Here is an 18786-nt window from a genome sequence, read left to right as displayed (position 1 = left end):
CGCTCCTTCTCATACTTCAGCCTCCACATCTTCCAGCCTAAACCACGACGAATGAAGTTCTGCACTAGACTTTTGGCCAGCGGAGAAATTAAAATGGTCGTGCCCAACTGAGTCTGGTTCTCTCAAGGTTTTTTTTCTTCACTCCCATCAGGTAAAGTTTTTTTTCCCTCTCCGCTGTCGCCACTGCCTCGCATGGTTCAGGATTGGTAGAGCTACGCATCGATGAATTGGCTCTTCAGTGTTTGAACTCTCAGTAATGATTAAATCACACTGAACTGAGCTAAACTGAACTGAACTTAAACACTAAAAACTGAACTACACTGTTCCAGTTACTGAACCACACTGTTCCAGTTACTATGACCATTTATGTGAAGCTGCTTTGACACAATCTACATTGTAAAAGCGCTATACAAATAAAGCTGAATTGAATTGAATTGAACATCAAAGTTCCTGAAAGCAAAGAAGGTCAAGGTGCTCCAGGATTGGCCAGCCCAGTCACCGGACATGAACATTATCGAGCATGTCTGGGGTAAGATGAAGGAGGAGCCAATGAGGATGAACCTAAAGAATCTTGATGAACTTTGGGAGTCCTGCAAGAACACTTTCTTTGCCATTCCAGATGATATTAATAACATACTTAGGTTTTTTGACAAAAAACCTAATAACAAACATAGGTTTTTTGAGTCATTACAGAGATGTATGAATACAGTCCTCCAAGCTCATGGGGGTCATACACATTATTAATTATTTTTTCACTGCAGCATGACTTTGTATTCTATACTGTACACTATTTCTGTTAAGTGGCAAGATGCTTGTCTAAGCAAAGTCAGACCTTACTCTCTTAATTAAATAATTAATAATCAAGGCATGATTATATTTTATTTTGGTAAAATAAGCGTAATCTAGAGGCCTTTGCCTTTCATATAAGAGAAGTCAAGTTATTATTTGATGTTTCTAAAACTTAGACAGGTGACAAGACATTTGTCATGTAGTGTTTTATATTAAATAATCAGAAAAAGTTTATGTATTTACTTTTTCATAGCTTCTCATAAGTGCGTTTTTTAAATGCATTCATTCTAGAATTCATTACATTTTCTGTGCCCTAGGACATGCTTGAATCTCTTATTTATAATCAAATTTGTGCTAACCCAAACATGACTTTACTTCAGCCATGTGATTCAAGACAAAATTTTTAACTGTAGTGAAAATTGCTCTCCTGTTAGCCAGACAAAGTGGTGGTCACTTGTACACAATTATATGCTATATTACAAAAACTACAATATTTTTAGGGTAATGAATGGGGTATATGCACACAGTTAATTGTCATCCCATACAAAAATTTGCAGCTGTTGCTAATGACGTCGGCTGCGTTTAAATGGTTTAATCTGATCGACCAAAAAAGATGAGAAAAAGATGTTTATTGCAGTAGCAAACAGAGCCCCTCTAGAAGTGGTTAATTGTGGACAAGCCCTATAGTTTCATGCTATTTTTATCTTAACACTGTCCATTTGTGATCCGACTATCATTCTCCACATCACAAATTATGGGCAGCTCGTTTTTAAGAACATCCATTCAATAAAACTGAAGCAAATCCCTTCAAATTGTAAGGTTGTCCTAAAATAATCCACATATTTATAGAAGATAAAAATAAGTGAGAAAATCATTTTTTATTATTTTTTTTAATGTTTGTGAAAATATATAAATATATATTTATATATATATATATATTTTTTATGACAATAGTATCAAAGACATATCCTTGGCCTTCTGTTCCTTTAGATTTTTCTCTTTATATTCCCAATACAGTACAGTGATATTCAATGTTCATAACTGAGATTTGGAGATTTAGGTGCTAATTACATACTGCTGGAAGCAAATTGTTCTAGTTTCATTTTAATATTTGATTGATTAAGTTGGCAACGAGAATAATTTCACCTATCCAATTTAAAAAAAATGTTTGAAAATGTTACACCAATAAATCGCTCAAAGTACCAAGAGGATATTGAGGGCCTTAAATGCTTTGAATATTACTATTTTGTAGACTCCTACTTATCCATAATGACAATGGCATGAATGAGACAATACAGACGTGACATACTTAACACCCATCCAAGGGTAACACGAGACACACGGACTCCTTAAATAGTCCTTCTTCACTTCCTTCCATTATAACCACATCACAAAAGTTGAAGAAGGAAAGCCGACTCACCTTTTACCATTAAAGAGTGTAATTACCATTTGACTGGGCAGGAGGAAATGGGGCTCCATACCCAGAGGCTCTGTTCATCTGGCCCAGCCAAAACCACATAAAGCCAGAAGGGGAACAGGAGAAGGAGCGTAATGGTGGTGCATGGAGGGACTCCAGCGGGCCGTCGTTTTACTGTTACCTGAGAGCGCAGCTCACTCCTCCTGCCATTCAGGACAATGAGCTGCCAAACACACAAAGACGGCGGGAGGAAATGGCTGGGAAAAAAAAGAACAGAAGAGGAGAGAGAAACATGAGTTGGAATGAGAAAGTCATGTTCAGTCCAGCTCGCTGAAAGACTTTCATCTAGACTACAGTAAGCAAAGTCTGACACCTTATTTGACTTTTTTATTTTGCTTTTCTATAATAATAATAATAATAATAATAATAATAATATTTTTTTTTCTTACATATTATTATTATTATTATTATATTATCCAATTTCCCTCTGCTTAATAATAAATTCATTAAATGTATATGAAATCTGTATATGCTAGCATAATGTTCTTTTTTCTGCTTTATTAAAAATCTGTGGAATTTTTTTGTGTCCTTTTACTTAATATGTCTGTCCTTGTCATTTTTCAGTTTATCTTAATTAAAAATGAATTAAATTTGGACTTTCAGCAGTCAAAAACCACACTAAACTGAATTAAACTGAACTTTAACTCTGAAAACGGGAATGACAGTTTCAGTTGACTAGAACCTCTATGTTAAGCTGCTTTGACACAATCTACATTACAAGTGCTATAGAAATAAACATGAATTGAATAAATTAAAATATGTTTTTTTAACAATAGATCTTTTAATTTATTCAATTCATGTTTATTTCTATAGCAGTTGTATTAATACGTTTATTAACAAGAAGATTTACATTTTAAAAAAAGTGTTTTATCATTTTAAATTACAGTCAAATGTCAACAATTTTTCAATGTTGAAAATATAGTAAGACACTATATTTCAAAACATTTTTGTAAGTAAGATTTGGTTGCTAAAACATTACAATTAGGTTAGATTTTTTAACCATTAAAATATATTATATTACATTGCATTATTGGCCCTAAGCTAACATTAAGCAATAATCTTTGTTAAATATTGAACTTTATTATAACATTTGACCAATATCTGAAGATATTTAACAATACATGATACATTTAAAATAACAATTGTAATCTTCTTAAAGAAGGCGATGCAGTGGCGCAGTAGGTAGTGCTGTCGCCTCACAGCAAGAAGGTCACTGGTTCGAGTCTCAGATGGGTCGGTTGGCGTTTCTGTGTTCGTGTTCTGAGTTTGCATGTTCTCCCTGTGTTCGTGTGGGTTTCCTCCGGGTGCTCCGGTTTCCCCCACATTCGAAAGACATGCAGTACAGGTGAATTGGGAAGGCTAAATTGTCCATAGTGTATGAGTGAGTGTGGACGTTTCCCAGAGATGGGTTGCGGCTGGAAGGGCATCTGCTGCGTAAAAACTTGCTGGATAAGTTGCCAGTTCATTCCGCTGTGGCGACCCCAGATTAAAAAAGGGACTAAGCCAAAAAGAAAATGAATAAATCTTCTTAAAGAATAACAATTAAAAATAAAAATTAATTTTATTCATATAACATCAAAACTTTTTTTTTTTTAGGATAATTACTCTAGTCTTAAATGTCATGTGTTCCTACAGAAATCATTTTAATACTGTGCTAACTACATGCGATACAGTAAGATTTCAGCGATAAGCAATTTGGCTGTCCACACCAAATGCAACACGACACTACCAAAATATTTAAATACCAGCAATTAATTTTAATACCAGTCACTGCACTCCCGGCAATATGGTCAGGGCTAATGTAAATTATTTTTTATAATTATTATTATTAATAATAAAATCACAGTCAACGTTCTGACTACAATTTTTTTAACCACATTTCATCATGATAATTTTATATCCAGGATCTAAACTATTTTTTTATTTTTTTTTTAGAAAAACAAATGCTGGGTTCCACACAATCGATTTGTGTTGGGACAACATGAAGGAATCACATTAATTTATTAGTTTTTACAAATTTACCATATAACAATTAAGTTGTCCCAAAAAAACCTCAAAAATTGTGTTTTTTCACCTCATTTTTTGAGTGTGATATGGCAAGGAATGTCATGTAAAAATGTGCTTAAACTCACATTAGTAGCATTTAACACTGCATAAAGCACATAATCTGTACCTGAGGTGATCATAGTCATTGTTGTTTAGCTGTTGTTTAGCTGCAGTCGCAGAAATAGAAAGCCTTTCTAAAATATACATTTTGCGTGTTACCACCAGGGATGGTTAGGACAAAAAAATCTTTTAACATCGGGAAGACATCTTTTATCGTGTGATGCAGCATCACGTGTAGTTAAGACAACGAGTAGTAAAGAGAATTGCGTAGTAGTAAAATGTTATTTACTGTCATTATGGCAAAGATAAAAAAAATCAGGTATTAGAGATGAGTTATTTAAACTATTATGTTAAAGAATGTGCTGAAAAAAATCTTCTCTCCAATAAACAGAAATTTGGGAAAAAAATAAACAGGGGAGCTAACAATTTTGACTTCAACTGTATGTCTTTGTTCAATTTTTAATCTATGCGGTAAAAGTAGATTACTCAACTTTTTAAATTGCGTTGCCTTGAAATTATTAAGTAAATGAACCGCACATAATTACACTAATCAAATCAAGTTAAAGTTCCGATGGATTTACTCACTTTTAGATTCAAGTTACAAAGGATTAACTCACCTTTTTTTCATCTTGTTGCTCTTAAGGTTTAATTGTAAAAGTAAAGTAACAACTCACTTTTTACATTTCATGTAGAAGATTTTTCTGTTACTTTAAAACTATTAATTGCATATTTTCTGAATGAAATAATTAGTTTCTTTTGAAAGACTTCCATGGGTCTTTTGATAAATGTCCAGGTGACTAACTCTTTATTGCCAGCATGAAGATGTGTTTTTCCCTCCGTCTACACTGCCTGCATCTAAACCTGAATTTCCACATTTTTGTCTTGGCAAATATCTGTTGCTCTTCAGCTCCGGCTGATCTGGTGTGTAAACCGAGACGAAAGCAAACCAACATTGTCCTGTATTGTTTTTCTCAGTTAGTGACTGTAAAAGAAAAAAGGGGGAGGATAAGAGATAAAAAGGAAAGCTCTTAAGATTATGGTTTTCCTCATGCTATTTGTACTATGGAGCTATAGACATAAAGAAGACTGGAAATCTGTCAGGTGAGCGTCTTCCTGACATGATGTACATTCCCTTCCACATGTCAACTTTTTAACATGCACACACACATGCTCAAACGAGTCTATAAACATGATGTAAGAGCTATTGGAATTACATCATCACCATAAGTATGCAAGCAAGCAACAACTAAATAAATAAAATGTGTGAAAAGAAATTGTGATTGAAGAAACTGTCAAAAATAGAACATATTTGTATTAATCTGTTCATTTAGATCTTACAATAACAGAATGATATTAAATACACCACTATTTTATGATGACTTTTGTTGTTGTTTTGTGTATTAAATATTTTGTAAATAAAATTAATGTGTATATAAACAAAATAAAAACTAATTTCACAAATGAAATAAAAAAACTAAAATGAAGTATTGAATTTAATGTAATTTAATTATATAAAATACATTAAATTCAATTTAAATAAATAAAAGTTGTAAATAAAGTGGGAAATGTCAATTTTTAAAAAGGCATTAAATGAACTTTAATTATAAATTAAAATAAACTATTTAAAAATATACTATATATATATATATATATATATATATGACAAAACAAACAAAAAAACATTTTAGTACTTTAGTTTGGCAGTATAATCACTCATTGTCATGAAACTGACATAAGTGTATACATTACTGAAATAGACAATTACTATAGAGTAGACCATTACACTACAATTACAGACAACTAAAAAAGTGACATAAATGAAAGCGGAAAAATTTGAAAGCAACCAATTTTTAAAAAAAAAATTAACATTTAATACAAAATATATAAATTCAAAAACAAATAATCATTCCCAAAATATCAAAAATATGAAAACCGAACCTAGTGTTAGAGAACACTGCAGCTCTATAAAGATAGTTATGACAGCTAATTTTGTGTTTTGACACATTAGTACTATAAGCCGCCCCTTTCTGAAGATTCTTTGACCTGCACAGCCACAGGTTACAACCTGAGAAAACATATGAGCAACTGAACAAACATCTTACTAGTAAGCAAAGGAATGCTGAGACTTAGAAATTTCACCAACACCAGTGAGGCTCCAGACGAAAAAACACAAGGCAAAGACGATCAGTAAGCCATAAGAATGAGGAAATACACAAATAATACTCACCAAACACACATACAGAGGCAAAAACAAATGACGAACAACGCTTTGAAAAACTGTATTAATTTCTCAGCACATACAGTTGAGGTCAGAATTAATAGTCCCCCTTTGAACTTTTTATTTATTTTTTATATCTTCCAAATGATGTTTAACAGAGCAAGGACATTTTCACAGTATGTCTAATAATATTTTTCCTTCTGGAAAAAGCCTTATTTGTTTTATTTCGGCTAGAATAAAAGCAATTTTTAATTTTTTAAAAACCATTTTAGGACAAAATGGTCAGCCCTTTTAAGCTATATATTTTTTCGAGTCTAGAGAACAAACCATCATTATACAATAACTTGCCTAATTATCCTAATCTGCCTAGTTAACCTAATTAAGCCTTTAAATGTCACTTTAAGCTGTATAGAAGTGTCTTGAAAAATATCTAGTCAAATATTATGAGCTGTCATCATGGCAAAGATAAAATAAATCCATTATAGAAATTTATTAAAACTACCATGTTCAGAAATGTGTTGAAAAAAAATATCTTCCATTCGTTAAACAGAAATTCGGGAAAAAATAAAAAGAGGGGCTAATAATTCAGGGGGGCTAATAATTCTGACTTCAACTGTATGTATTGACTATATATTGTTGCATATTTATAAGTCAGTTTAAATAATAGTTACCTTTAATAAAACAACAGTGTGATCACCTAACATCTTTAGGATTAAAAAACAGTACATTTAAAGGGATAGTTCACCCAAAGATTTAATATTAGCTCATAATATGTACTCACCCTCAAGTGTTTCCAAACCTTTATGAGTTCCTTTTTTCTGTCAAACACAAAATAAGATAAAATGTAATCTAACTGACTTACATAGTAAAACCAAATACTGTGGAAGTTATGGTTACAGGCTTTCAGCATTTTTCAAAATATCTTCCTTTGTGTTCAAAAGACCCTACAAAAAAATCTTATTTTATATTTGTCTTAATACATTCTTCGCTGTACTGATTTTTGGACACTGATACTATTTTGTTGGATTAGTTGTAGTTTTGACCGAATAATCTAATGTAAAACCAATTAAACTGGTTTGCGCAAATATCTTGTAGCATCCCATAGAAAGTATTCATTTACAAGAGACTTGGATGTTTTTCTGAGAAATCTGTTAATCATTTCCTTTATGCTGGCCACTGTAGAAATGTACATTTTAAACCTAAATGCCAGTAAGGTAAGAGGACTCATTGTAGGGCAGGGCCTGTAACATCCTCTGATTGTGTTTGTGTGTGTGTGAAAGAGAGTGCATGTATGTGAAAGAGAATGTGAGTGCATGTGTGTGTGTGTTGATCAGTCGGGACGGGAGGCTCATTTGACCCTCAGATAGCCCTCGTCAGGGGTGCAATGGAGCGGTTGATGTCATACACAGGCCTGGAGTTTTCTCAGGACACAAATGAGAGATAAGAATGATCTCACACCTGCTCATTACACACAAGAAACACTGAATTCACATCACTAAACATATGCTCATTTGCACAGTTTTGACATGTAATCTTCAGGTTCATACACACCAAGAGCGTATGTATTGTCAATATTAAACAAAAATTGACAAAAGATTTAAATGATAAATAATTATTCACAATACTTTAAAGTTTCCCACAATAACAATATCATGAATTTTTATCATGGCAATGTACTGTGTTACTGAATACTGGCATGTCCACTTGGCTCGTCTAATTGTTGTAGTTCCATTTAAGTTTACTTAACATAGAAAAATGCAATTTATTTATTTTCAGAATAACTTTCATAATGATATATATTAGCGGTGTAACAGATCTCAAATCTTATGGTTCGGATCACACTACGGTTTTTGAGTTGCGAATCGGACCCTTTTAGGATCAGCAAAATAGAGAGACAAATGTCAATTGCTTTACATTTAATCTAAAATATTACTGAAAAAACCATTGCCTTTAACAAACAGAACTTAGATCCTGTAATTTTAATAAAAATCTAAATAAAAAAAGAACCAGTAAAAAAAAAAAAAGAAAAATATTCAATGCAAAAAACGATCTTTACTACTGTTGCTAATAATGCTAAAAATAGAAATCTAACATCTTGTACAACATAACATGCATCATATTTTAATGATCACAATTAATGATTCAACAAGTCACACATAAATCTTCATGTTTTATTATAGGTGTATCATTTTTTAAAACCTATTCAATGACATAGTTTTGATTGTTGTTTGACGCCACCTATTGTTTCACAATATCTTTAGTACAAAATCCACCAGCAACAAGTTCCATTAAACAGGGATTTTAATCTTTACCATGAACATCAGTGTTTATATCTGACCTATAAACTGTTCTCAGAGTAATTCTGTGCTATTTAATTGCCTGTAATTAAATGAAAAAAGTGTAAAAACTGCATCTCTTGACCAAACATAGATTTTAATGCAGCGCTTTGAAGGATTGATAACCATATGCAAATTATCATCGTTTATCATTCATGTTGCCGTGCTTGAATTGAGATCACAATCTCCTAATGTTTAATCAATGCAACTTTACACTGAATGCATTAAGGCAGGCTAAACAAACAGTGACAGAAAACACCTTTAATTATTAGCCTAAGAAAGCATTTAGGTAGGTCCCACCACAACTTTTTCCATCATCATTATATTTTACGGGGAAGTCAAATTGCTTTCATACACGTGATTTGAATGACGCGAGAGGTTATAAACGTTGGATTAACCTACAAGTTAAAAAAAAGTTATTAATCTGTGGGTCATTCTGAACTATGAACAGATCAACAATGATGTATGCATGTTTGTGTATAAATTATCAGACTATTAGACAATTTTTTACGCTAATATGGAAAAATATTAAGTACTTGAGCACCAAATAAGAATATTACAATGATTTCTAAATATCTCAACCTAAAGGCTAGAGTAATGGCTACTGAAAAGACTAAAAAAAAAAAAAAAAAGTTATTGTAAACCTAATAAGATTTCACAACATCACTTTGATTAACTTTCAAACTTCTAAATAAAATATTTTAAGACGTAGAATAAAAATATATAAAGTATAAATTTACAATCAATCAAAATAATGATTATGATTGAATTCAGACTTTACAACAACATCCTCTGTCATACAAAAGCTTCAAACCAATTGTTTCCACTATAAAATATTATTCAAATAAAACAACGTGTCACTTCAACATAAAATGTACTTTTTTGAGTGAAATATAGTTTCAAAGTCAATTTTTGACCAAATTATATATATATATATATATATATATATATATATATATATATATATATATATATATATATATATATATATATATATATATATATATATAATATTTATTATAATTTAAATAACTGCTTTCTTATCGTATGTAGTTTCAAATGAAATTATTACTCCAGTCATTATTGCTTTCATTACAATTACTACAATAATAATAATAATAAAATAAAAAGTATTTTTATTATTAATAATAATAATAACAACAACAACAACAACAACAATAATTATAATAGAGTGATTTCTAAAGGATCATGTTAATCTGAAGACTAGAGTAATGAAGCTGAAAATTAATCTTTAAAATCACTGGAATAAATTATTAAATTAAATGAAAAACTACTTTTGAACAGTTATTTTATAGTGTAATAACATATCACAATTTTACAATTTGTATTATATTTTTGATTAAATAAATACAGCCTTGTTGAACAGGAGAAGCTTATTTTTTAACATTTAAAAATCTTACTGACCCCAAACTTTTGACCGGTAGTGTAAATGTACAGTAACATTATTTGTACACATTTGTGCTTCAAATGTTTGGCAATACAATCAATCAATAAAATCAATACGCCACTAAAACTGGGAAAATAAATAGACAGACAGAGAAAGAAAGAACAAAACATGTCAGGAATGGGGAAACTTTGGAGAAGGGCCTCAAATATGATGAAAAACACATCTCTGTCTCCACAAAAGAATGTGCTTCACCCTGCTGCTATTTTACAATGAGTTCTCTGAATTTCAACACTGTGAATGGTATGTGGCCATAAGTACCAAGATGGCATGAAAAACGCTGCATAAATTCCAATGACCCCATCTGTTCCTGCATTATAAAAGATCAAACGGGGCTGAATAAGAGAGAATCTGATTGGCCATTAACCCAGTAGGAGTCTACAGGCTTTGAGCACACATTAACATTTTCACTCCTATTGTAAGGCCTCCTGCTGCCAAGCTGGATTCCACAAATGCCTCCATTTCTCCATGTGGACCTACCACCACAATTTCACGAGGAAGAAACAAAACTATTTACGTACTGTCAGCAAAGTGGATAATTTTATACGAATTCATCTAGTTTATTCATATGAAAACATATGATTTAAGAAAAGGAAGCATATGTCACACCTACTAATTGGAAGGTGAGCAATTGTACAAACATGTATTAAAGAGATTGCACAAATTAATATGAATTATGCTGCAGTCACACTAGCAGCAACTTTGTAGCTACCTGTCACCCTGAAGGGCGATTGATAGTTGCTATGGGCCTTCCTACCTTAAAGGGTCACGAAACACCAAAACACATTTTTTGAGCTGTTGACAGTTGTATATGTGTCCCACACTGCTAAAAACACTATTAGGACACCTATATTTCACTAAAAAGTGTAAATTGGTTGTTTTTGCGTTATTTCAAGCAAATTCGTGCTTCCGGTTTGAAACGAATTTTTGAAGCTGCGTCATGGTCATGACATATTAGCGTTGTATTCCAGCGTGCAGACTGGGCGTCTGTGCCAGAGTGTGTCTTATTACGTCTTACAGTGTGATGCATTAATGCATGAGTAAGGCTTGGTTCAAACCAATCAGCGCGCTCTATTGTGCAACTTCATTAATATTCATTACTGTCACAGTGTTTAGACGGCAGAGACGCCGCGTTTTGGCAAAACAAGCGTGAAGTGTTGCTTTTATAGTTTGCTGCCGTTAAGTTTTGTTTTCATTTTCTCTCTGTGAGAACTCAGCTGGAGTCACGCATGGATTACAGTGTACGCGACGCTCAACAACAATAACTTACGTGTCTAAGGAGGAACATTGTTTACCTGAGAGCTGTTCTCATCTGCAAACGCTGAGATCCGGATTCGCTTTAGTCTTCTCTTAATAAAGACGCGGCTCTAGTTGCTGGTGATTGTCCTGTCTCTACAGATTTGGTAAGTGAGCGACCAGTGCTCTTTGTTTATTCAGTTTGCTCGTATCAAACTAAGTTAACTATTGCACCGAGTACAAACATGTTAGCACCACAACCAAACTTTAACCTCGTGTAGGATTTTCGCCGCATTTAGTGACTGGAATAACACACGCAGCTTTCTGATGCTACCTGCGGAGTGCATCTAAGTTTCCGGGAAATGCTGAGTTTTTTTTCTCTCATTCGCCATGCGGTATCAAACATTGCATGAAAAATACACGCTTAGAACAGCTCCTCGAATCAAATATTTTGTTTGTCGCGAGGAACATGAATGAATTCCCTGAATGAAAGAGCCAGACTGCAGTTAAAGTCCACCATTTAATAATTTGGCAAATAATTTGACTACAGATGTCCATGTAAACACCGTCACTTTGTCCCCTGTGTGGGTGTGTGTTTTGACTCGGAAAGTCAGCGCGCCCAAATAGACACTCCCACACCATGTCTCTTTACTTCCTCCGACACTCCCCCCTAAACAAAGCTGGACACGCCCACATTTCTGACTTTTTCCAAAGTAGAGGTGTGAAAACACCCTGCTGAAACGAGGGGGTTTCATGGCCCTTTAAGGTTGCTGAGGTAATATTTATGATGATATTCACTGAGAGTGAAATGGTTGACATATAAATATAGTTCAGGGAAAACCTAAAATATAAATGCAATCAAAACATAAAATGCTTAGTTGCTCTTGTTACTCTTACTCAGTTTTTTTTCTTAATGTTCTCTTTCATTGCGGTTATTTGTCTGCTTCATAAGGGGGTCGTACACCCGATGCGCCACTCGGTGATGTGCCACACGAATGCAGGGAACTAGACCAATGCACATAGCACCATCATGACAGAGCGAAAGTGCGCGCGAAAGCAGAGGGAGCTAGTGCCCGAGGGAGCGAGTGCCTGAGAGACCAAGTGCACGTGACATGCCAGAGAGAGGCCTCAGTCTTATCTCTGCAATTTGCCACCGATGGCTGATCTCGCTTCTCCATGGCGTTTTGACACACAAATACGCATCCAAATTTAGGGGGGACATGGGGTGGGGGAGAGGGGGTCAAGCTTGTTGAAACGGGCACTGGTGGAAGAGTGCTCTTTTAATGGAATTTGATACCGCATGTTAAATGGAAAGAAAAAAAAACAACGCATTTTGCGATGCAGGTGTCTGTGGTCCTTTTAAGGTTATCAAAAATCACTGTTTACATGGTAGTCTAGACTCTGTCGCTCTCGCTCACCGAATGCGATGTACTGCGTGTGTTGTGTTTGTCCGTTCCCTAAGCAACAAGAACAAACACCTGACATTGCCTGCGCGTACTACTGCGTGTCACTCGTAGTGTGAATGGGTTGTGTTAGCCACTAAATCAAAAAGTTGCCATGAGTTTGTATTAGACAAACTGAGGCACTTTGTGATATTTTTTTTTGCATTTGATGAGATAAGATTGAATGACCCTGGAAAATGGAGCAGCTCTCAGGGTGTACTCACACTAGGCTATCCGAACCAGGCACATTTCCTGATTAGTTTGTGTGTGCTCCAAATTATAATCAGGTGTGATTTGGTTGGCTTGGCCAGACGTGCTTGTAAGAGATTTGCCAGAGTGCGGTTCAGTTGGGCTTTGGCACGGTATGCTTGTAGTGTGAGTGCAAAGCACGCCTGAGCACAAAACAAAAAACCTGACGTCACTTTAACCTTACTGTCTTGTTCTAGTCAAGCCTGACAGCTTAAACACTCATAAACACTGTGTTTTACATCTGATTGCATCAAGGCTTCATGATATCCTCCACACTATTCACCTGAACACATAAAAGCCATGATAACCTATTACATTGAATTTTGAGTGTTTTAGTCAACCTTGTTACACCTGTGATGTTTCTGGTCAAAGGTGACCGCCATATAAAAAAAATTAATGGTTATTCTGACTATATTCATCCATCAAACAGAAATCATCCATACACACCATCCCAACTCACTCACTCACTCGCTAATTTCAGACTGAAAAATGTCTTTTGCATGTGCACATTTCTTCACATCTCATCCCTCCATTCAGCCAATTTCTGGGTCAACCTGGAGCATTTTTAGCCAAGCTTAGCATCAATAATGGTTTTGAATATATTGTATTTTATTGTATACTCATCATCCATACTCTCAGTCACTATTCCCTAAATTAGTACACTAATGTAGTCCAATTAAAGGACTGAATGAAAATTCAAGAACTCAGTACACAGGAAAAGATGCTATTTTGTTTATGCTTTGTTGGTTGAAAAAAATATTCAGATGGATCTTCAATTTCTTTGGTCAGACCCTGAGATTATTATTTTGGTAGGCTGTCTATTGTTAATGAAATTTGGATTTCTTTCATCTATTGTTCATTTTGTGTACATTTTCAGTGCCTATTTGTATTTTCACTGCAGTTATTTTTTTTTCTATAAATTAATGTTAAACACTACTTTGAGACATTATTCACAGGTAAAGAATGTCAGTTAATGCAGACTAGTCAATTTTGACCAGGAACACTAAAGTAAGCGGCGGGATGTGAACACAACACAAGGGTTAAGCGACTGTTTCATATGGATTTACTAATCATTCTTACTTTTCAATAAACACAAACTGTTATAGTTTATCAAAAATGCAAACCCTTCATTGCATGTCAACTGCCACTTTCAGCAAACCTCATAATACGTGCAGCATGATGACTGAGCATCGAAGGTGGTGGATCTGTTTAGCAAAAGTCACCGCATCACAAATGACTTAAAATTAAATAAAATAATACAATTAAAGCAATCAATAGTGTACTGAGTAAAAGCGATTCTCTTCTGTTAAACTGAACATCATCGATGTCATCATCGGGGCAATCGCTCCTGAGCACGGTTCAATAGCCCGTTTCCACTGACTGGTACAGTTCGGTATTGGTCGGTATGGGTCACCTTTATCAGGCTTGCATTTCTACTACCAAGGGTGCGCTTTTGGTGGGTGTGGTGTACGACAGAACGTTTCAGTCGACGTCATTCTCGCTCAAATAAATGTCTACAGTACAACTGCACAAGTCATTCACATATATGAGAAGCACTTCTCAAAAAACAGATGCTTTATACACATAAATACTTAATGTATAAATGTTTATTTCTAACCTTTCATGAAAATGATTTGATTATAACTGCAGATCAAAAACAGCCTACTGTAACGTCTGCAATTATATAAATTAAATGTATAAATGCAACATAAATGAACACATACAGACCCTTGCAGTCTGCGATATGTTAACAACTACAGAAAAACTACACACAGCATACATTTAGCCCTATTTAGGTTCAAAAACAACATGCAACACATAGCCCACAGTCAGTGCAAACCTCTCATCTGTGTCTGTAATTTTCACTAGCACATGTAACCTCAGTTAGAGAGTAGTTCTGTCATTCCGAGTTCATAATAGTCCAAAAGGTGATGATAAACATGGCAGTTTGTTTGTGATTCAGGTTGCTGAAACAATTTGCTCCTGTGTTTTGTCAGGCTTCTCCTTTGATTGTTTGCGCTTCACTCTCGCGTTTGATCTTTTCCTTCTGAATGGATCAGATGACGGAGACACTTCAATAATCACGCACACGGTATTATCATCAGCTCAAGAAGTTCATTATATCAATTATAGATGCGATCCCGAGCTCTCTGAAGAAAGCGAAAACTGCTCGCACTTTTAGATGGCCACAGGACATGGCAGATTTTGTTCTTCTTGGGTTTGTGGCTGTACATCAAGACAACGACAAGGTTTGTTTGAGCTTGGGTCATCCATGGCTCGTTATTATATGCATATAGTATTAGGGTGTAATGTCTCAGCTGTGTATTTAAAACATGGCGGTTCCTTTGTTTTCATTCTGGCTAGCAGTACACGAGCATGTGACGTATCTAGGTAACCAATGAGTGTTCAGCTGCGCGTGTAGTTCCACCTTTTGGTACCCTTTCTCATGTTTGGTTCCCTTTCAAAAGGGTGCCGAAAAAGTGGTACAGTACGGTTCAGTTCGGTATGCCTTTTGACAGTAAAAACGGCCATAAAAGCATACTGAACCAAACCGTACCACTCAGTGGAAGCAGGCCACAAGAAAACCGTGCCTATTAAGTACACCCTCAATTTGTCACCCCTAGACTCTTTTCTATTTTAATGCCAAATCAATCTAATCTCAGGCGATTTTAACTTTGATTCAGTGGCTAATTTGTACTTATTTTCAAGATCTAATTTTTACATTTTAGTACAACTGTCTCTTCCCCCAATGACTTCATTTAAAAATTGTATGTTTATCTATGAATGAAATCGTACACTGTAAAAGCGTTAATGCTGCCTTAGATTTTTTTATTTTAGTTGAATCTAATTAACTTTCGTAGTCATCTTAACTTACATCAACTTTGCATAGCTTTAAAAAAAATAGTTGAAACCTGATTGCCTTATTACACTTATTAAGATAAAACTATTTGCTGTCTGATGCACAGGCATCCAAAGCATTCTCTGTTTTTTTAAAATCCATCTCTCTTCTCTCTCTCACTCTCTCTCTCTTATTTTTTTACAAAGATTGAAAAATCTGTGGAATTCTTTAGGCTGTAATTAAATCGGGCAAAATGTAAGCTTATTCTACATGAAAGGAGTTTCAAAGCATCCAAATGATTATACTAAACTGACAGTTTGGAAGAATATAGTATTTTACAGAGCAGATTCTCCCGCAAGTATAGGAGGAGAAATTCCCAAGTCAAAAACAGAACAGAGAAGGCTTTATAATTCCTGTTTGGAATGCAGAACAAGCATTCCGTGAGTTCTCTTGAGACTGTTAACTATCATTCAGCATTATAACAGTATCCATCTTAATGCAAGAACTTAAGAAGAAAAAAAAACAGCAGCTACAACAGTGATCAACCACATTCCATGTATGACAGCAATAATACATTGGGCAACAAGGCTGATCATGGCTCAATCTACTGTTCTGACATTAGTAATTCTATACTACTTAGGGATGAACCCTCCATTCAACATGGAGCCTCCACCTTAAATAAACATCATTATATACACAATGTACTACTTCTCTAGTTACTGTAGTGACGACATTTGAAAAAAAGAAACGTGGGAGATTAATTCAACTGATTGACTGTTAACAATAACTGGTTTACAACATTGAGCATGTTTACTTGAACTTGTTGAAAATGATCAACAATTTGTTTATTAAGATAACCGATGGTTTACATGTTAACCAATAACTTGATTGCTATTTCCCAAAGGTGACATGGACATGGTTTTACATTTATTGTGACGTAAGATGTCACCTTACAAAAACTATTTGTTCTAGTCTCTTTTCCATCCTAATACGAAGAAAACTGTCCAAACCAATAATACAGTGGCTCAGTTCACTGTAAATGACCCGCAAAAACTCAGTCTCTGCAATTTCTGTGAGTCTGAGTGGTTTACAATGTTATTAAAATGGTTTTCTGGCTGGATTAAAATACCATTGTTTTGTGTTTGAAAACATTAAAAAAAAGAGTAATTTTGCAGGTATTTTGAAATATTATTATATATATATATATATATATATATATATATATATATATATATATATATATATATATATATATATATATATATATATATATATATATATATATATATATATATATATATATATTTAAAATATTATGTACATCAAAAATGGCATATTATTACATAATTTATAGTGCAACAATATTATAGTGAATTATCTTGACTTATTTGTTACATTTCTAATAATGTGATACAAAATAAAACAAAAAATACTAATAGCCTGTAAATGTTACCCAGTTACTTGTTTACTGTTGTATACACTGTAATTCACTATTTAATAATTAGGCTGGTCAAAATAAAAAATCCAAGTAATTGGCCATTGGCAGATGTGGAAAAAGTGTCTCTGTTCTTTTACAAATTCCACAAATTTCCTACATTTTTGTAGTCAACATAGCAAAAATTCAGGTCTAAATTTGATTTAGGGATGCTTATAGTCACGTTCCATGGGGTGTGTGCTGATTACATAGTATTGTGATGACTGTTTGGAGTCACATATGAGGTGAACATTTCCCCTTGATTGTGAATACAGGCAAAAGAATCTGTCATATACTACAAAACCAAAGAACCTGAATTTTACTAAGCAAATTGGTAAGAGCATCCAATTGTATGATTACTGCATGATTACATTCATCCATTACATCAGGATAAGAAGTGAGGCAAATTAAGTGATGCACCTGTCTTGTGCCTAGCATCACAAGCCTATGAAGTGTCTGCCATACACAGTGCTGGGATCTGGGTATGCCGCAGTTGGTCAGGTCGATGTTCAGCAAAGTTATGTGCCCAAAGAATGAGGTCAGCTGACCTCAATACCTGAATATACTGAATGACCAGGTTGTTCGATCAATTAATCTTTTTCTTCCCTCATGGTACAGACATAAACCAAGAAGACAACACCAGGATTTATTGTGCTCAAATTGCGAAAGAGTTCAGGGAGCATGAGACATGGATTGGTCAACACAGAGTCCAGATCTTAACCCTATTGAGAATCTTTGGGATGTGCTGGAGAGGACTTTGCACAACAGTCAGACTCTTCCATCATCAATGCAAGACCTTTGGACCTTTGGATTTTTTTTTATATACAAATATACATTTTAAAATATCTTGCATCAACAGAATAAACTGTTACAATGTCTCAAACTAAAATGTATAACAAAACTGTAGGACAGAATTCACAAACTCAATAAATTTAGTTGCAGGTCGTGTGACAAGCCACAATCACTCATACACCATGCAAACAAGTTGGCATGTGGAGAAAATGGTCAGTTGTTTACACATCGCACTTTGAATGCCTTGTGGAGCCAAGTCTACACCACAGGCCCAAATAAGAACAAATCTAGATCACCCATTTTCACACACTCTACAGCAAATCCACAAATTTACCCCACCACATCTTTAGAGAGGACTTCAAA

At 34.2% G+C, this 18786-nt stretch overlaps 1 protein-coding gene and 2 long non-coding RNA genes across 3 annotated transcripts in view; 2 read left to right on the top strand and 1 right to left on the bottom strand.

Annotated features, from left to right (window-relative positions):
* Positions 1–18786, bottom strand: part of LOC141386287 (uncharacterized) — an 816166-nt gene that overhangs the window by 521946 nt on the left and 275434 nt on the right. The gene's annotated exons all lie outside the window — the stretch shown is intronic.
* The window catches only part of LOC141386289 (uncharacterized), a 157237-nt gene that overhangs the window by 119853 nt on the left and 18598 nt on the right, over positions 1–18786 (top strand). The gene's annotated exons all lie outside the window — the stretch shown is intronic.
* LOC141386290 (uncharacterized) lies at positions 10155–14552 on the top strand. The gene is made up of 2 exons (XR_012407979.1): positions 10155–11156; positions 12394–14552. It is a non-coding gene; the product is annotated as an uncharacterized lncRNA (long non-coding RNA).

The sequence above is a fragment of the Danio rerio genome, chromosome 6, assembly GCF_049306965.1.
Source record: "Danio rerio strain Tuebingen ecotype United States chromosome 6, GRCz12tu, whole genome shotgun sequence".
Classification (NCBI taxonomy): Eukaryota; Metazoa; Chordata; class Actinopteri; order Cypriniformes; family Danionidae; genus Danio; species Danio rerio.
This window is presented reverse-complemented; position numbering and strand designations above follow the sequence as displayed.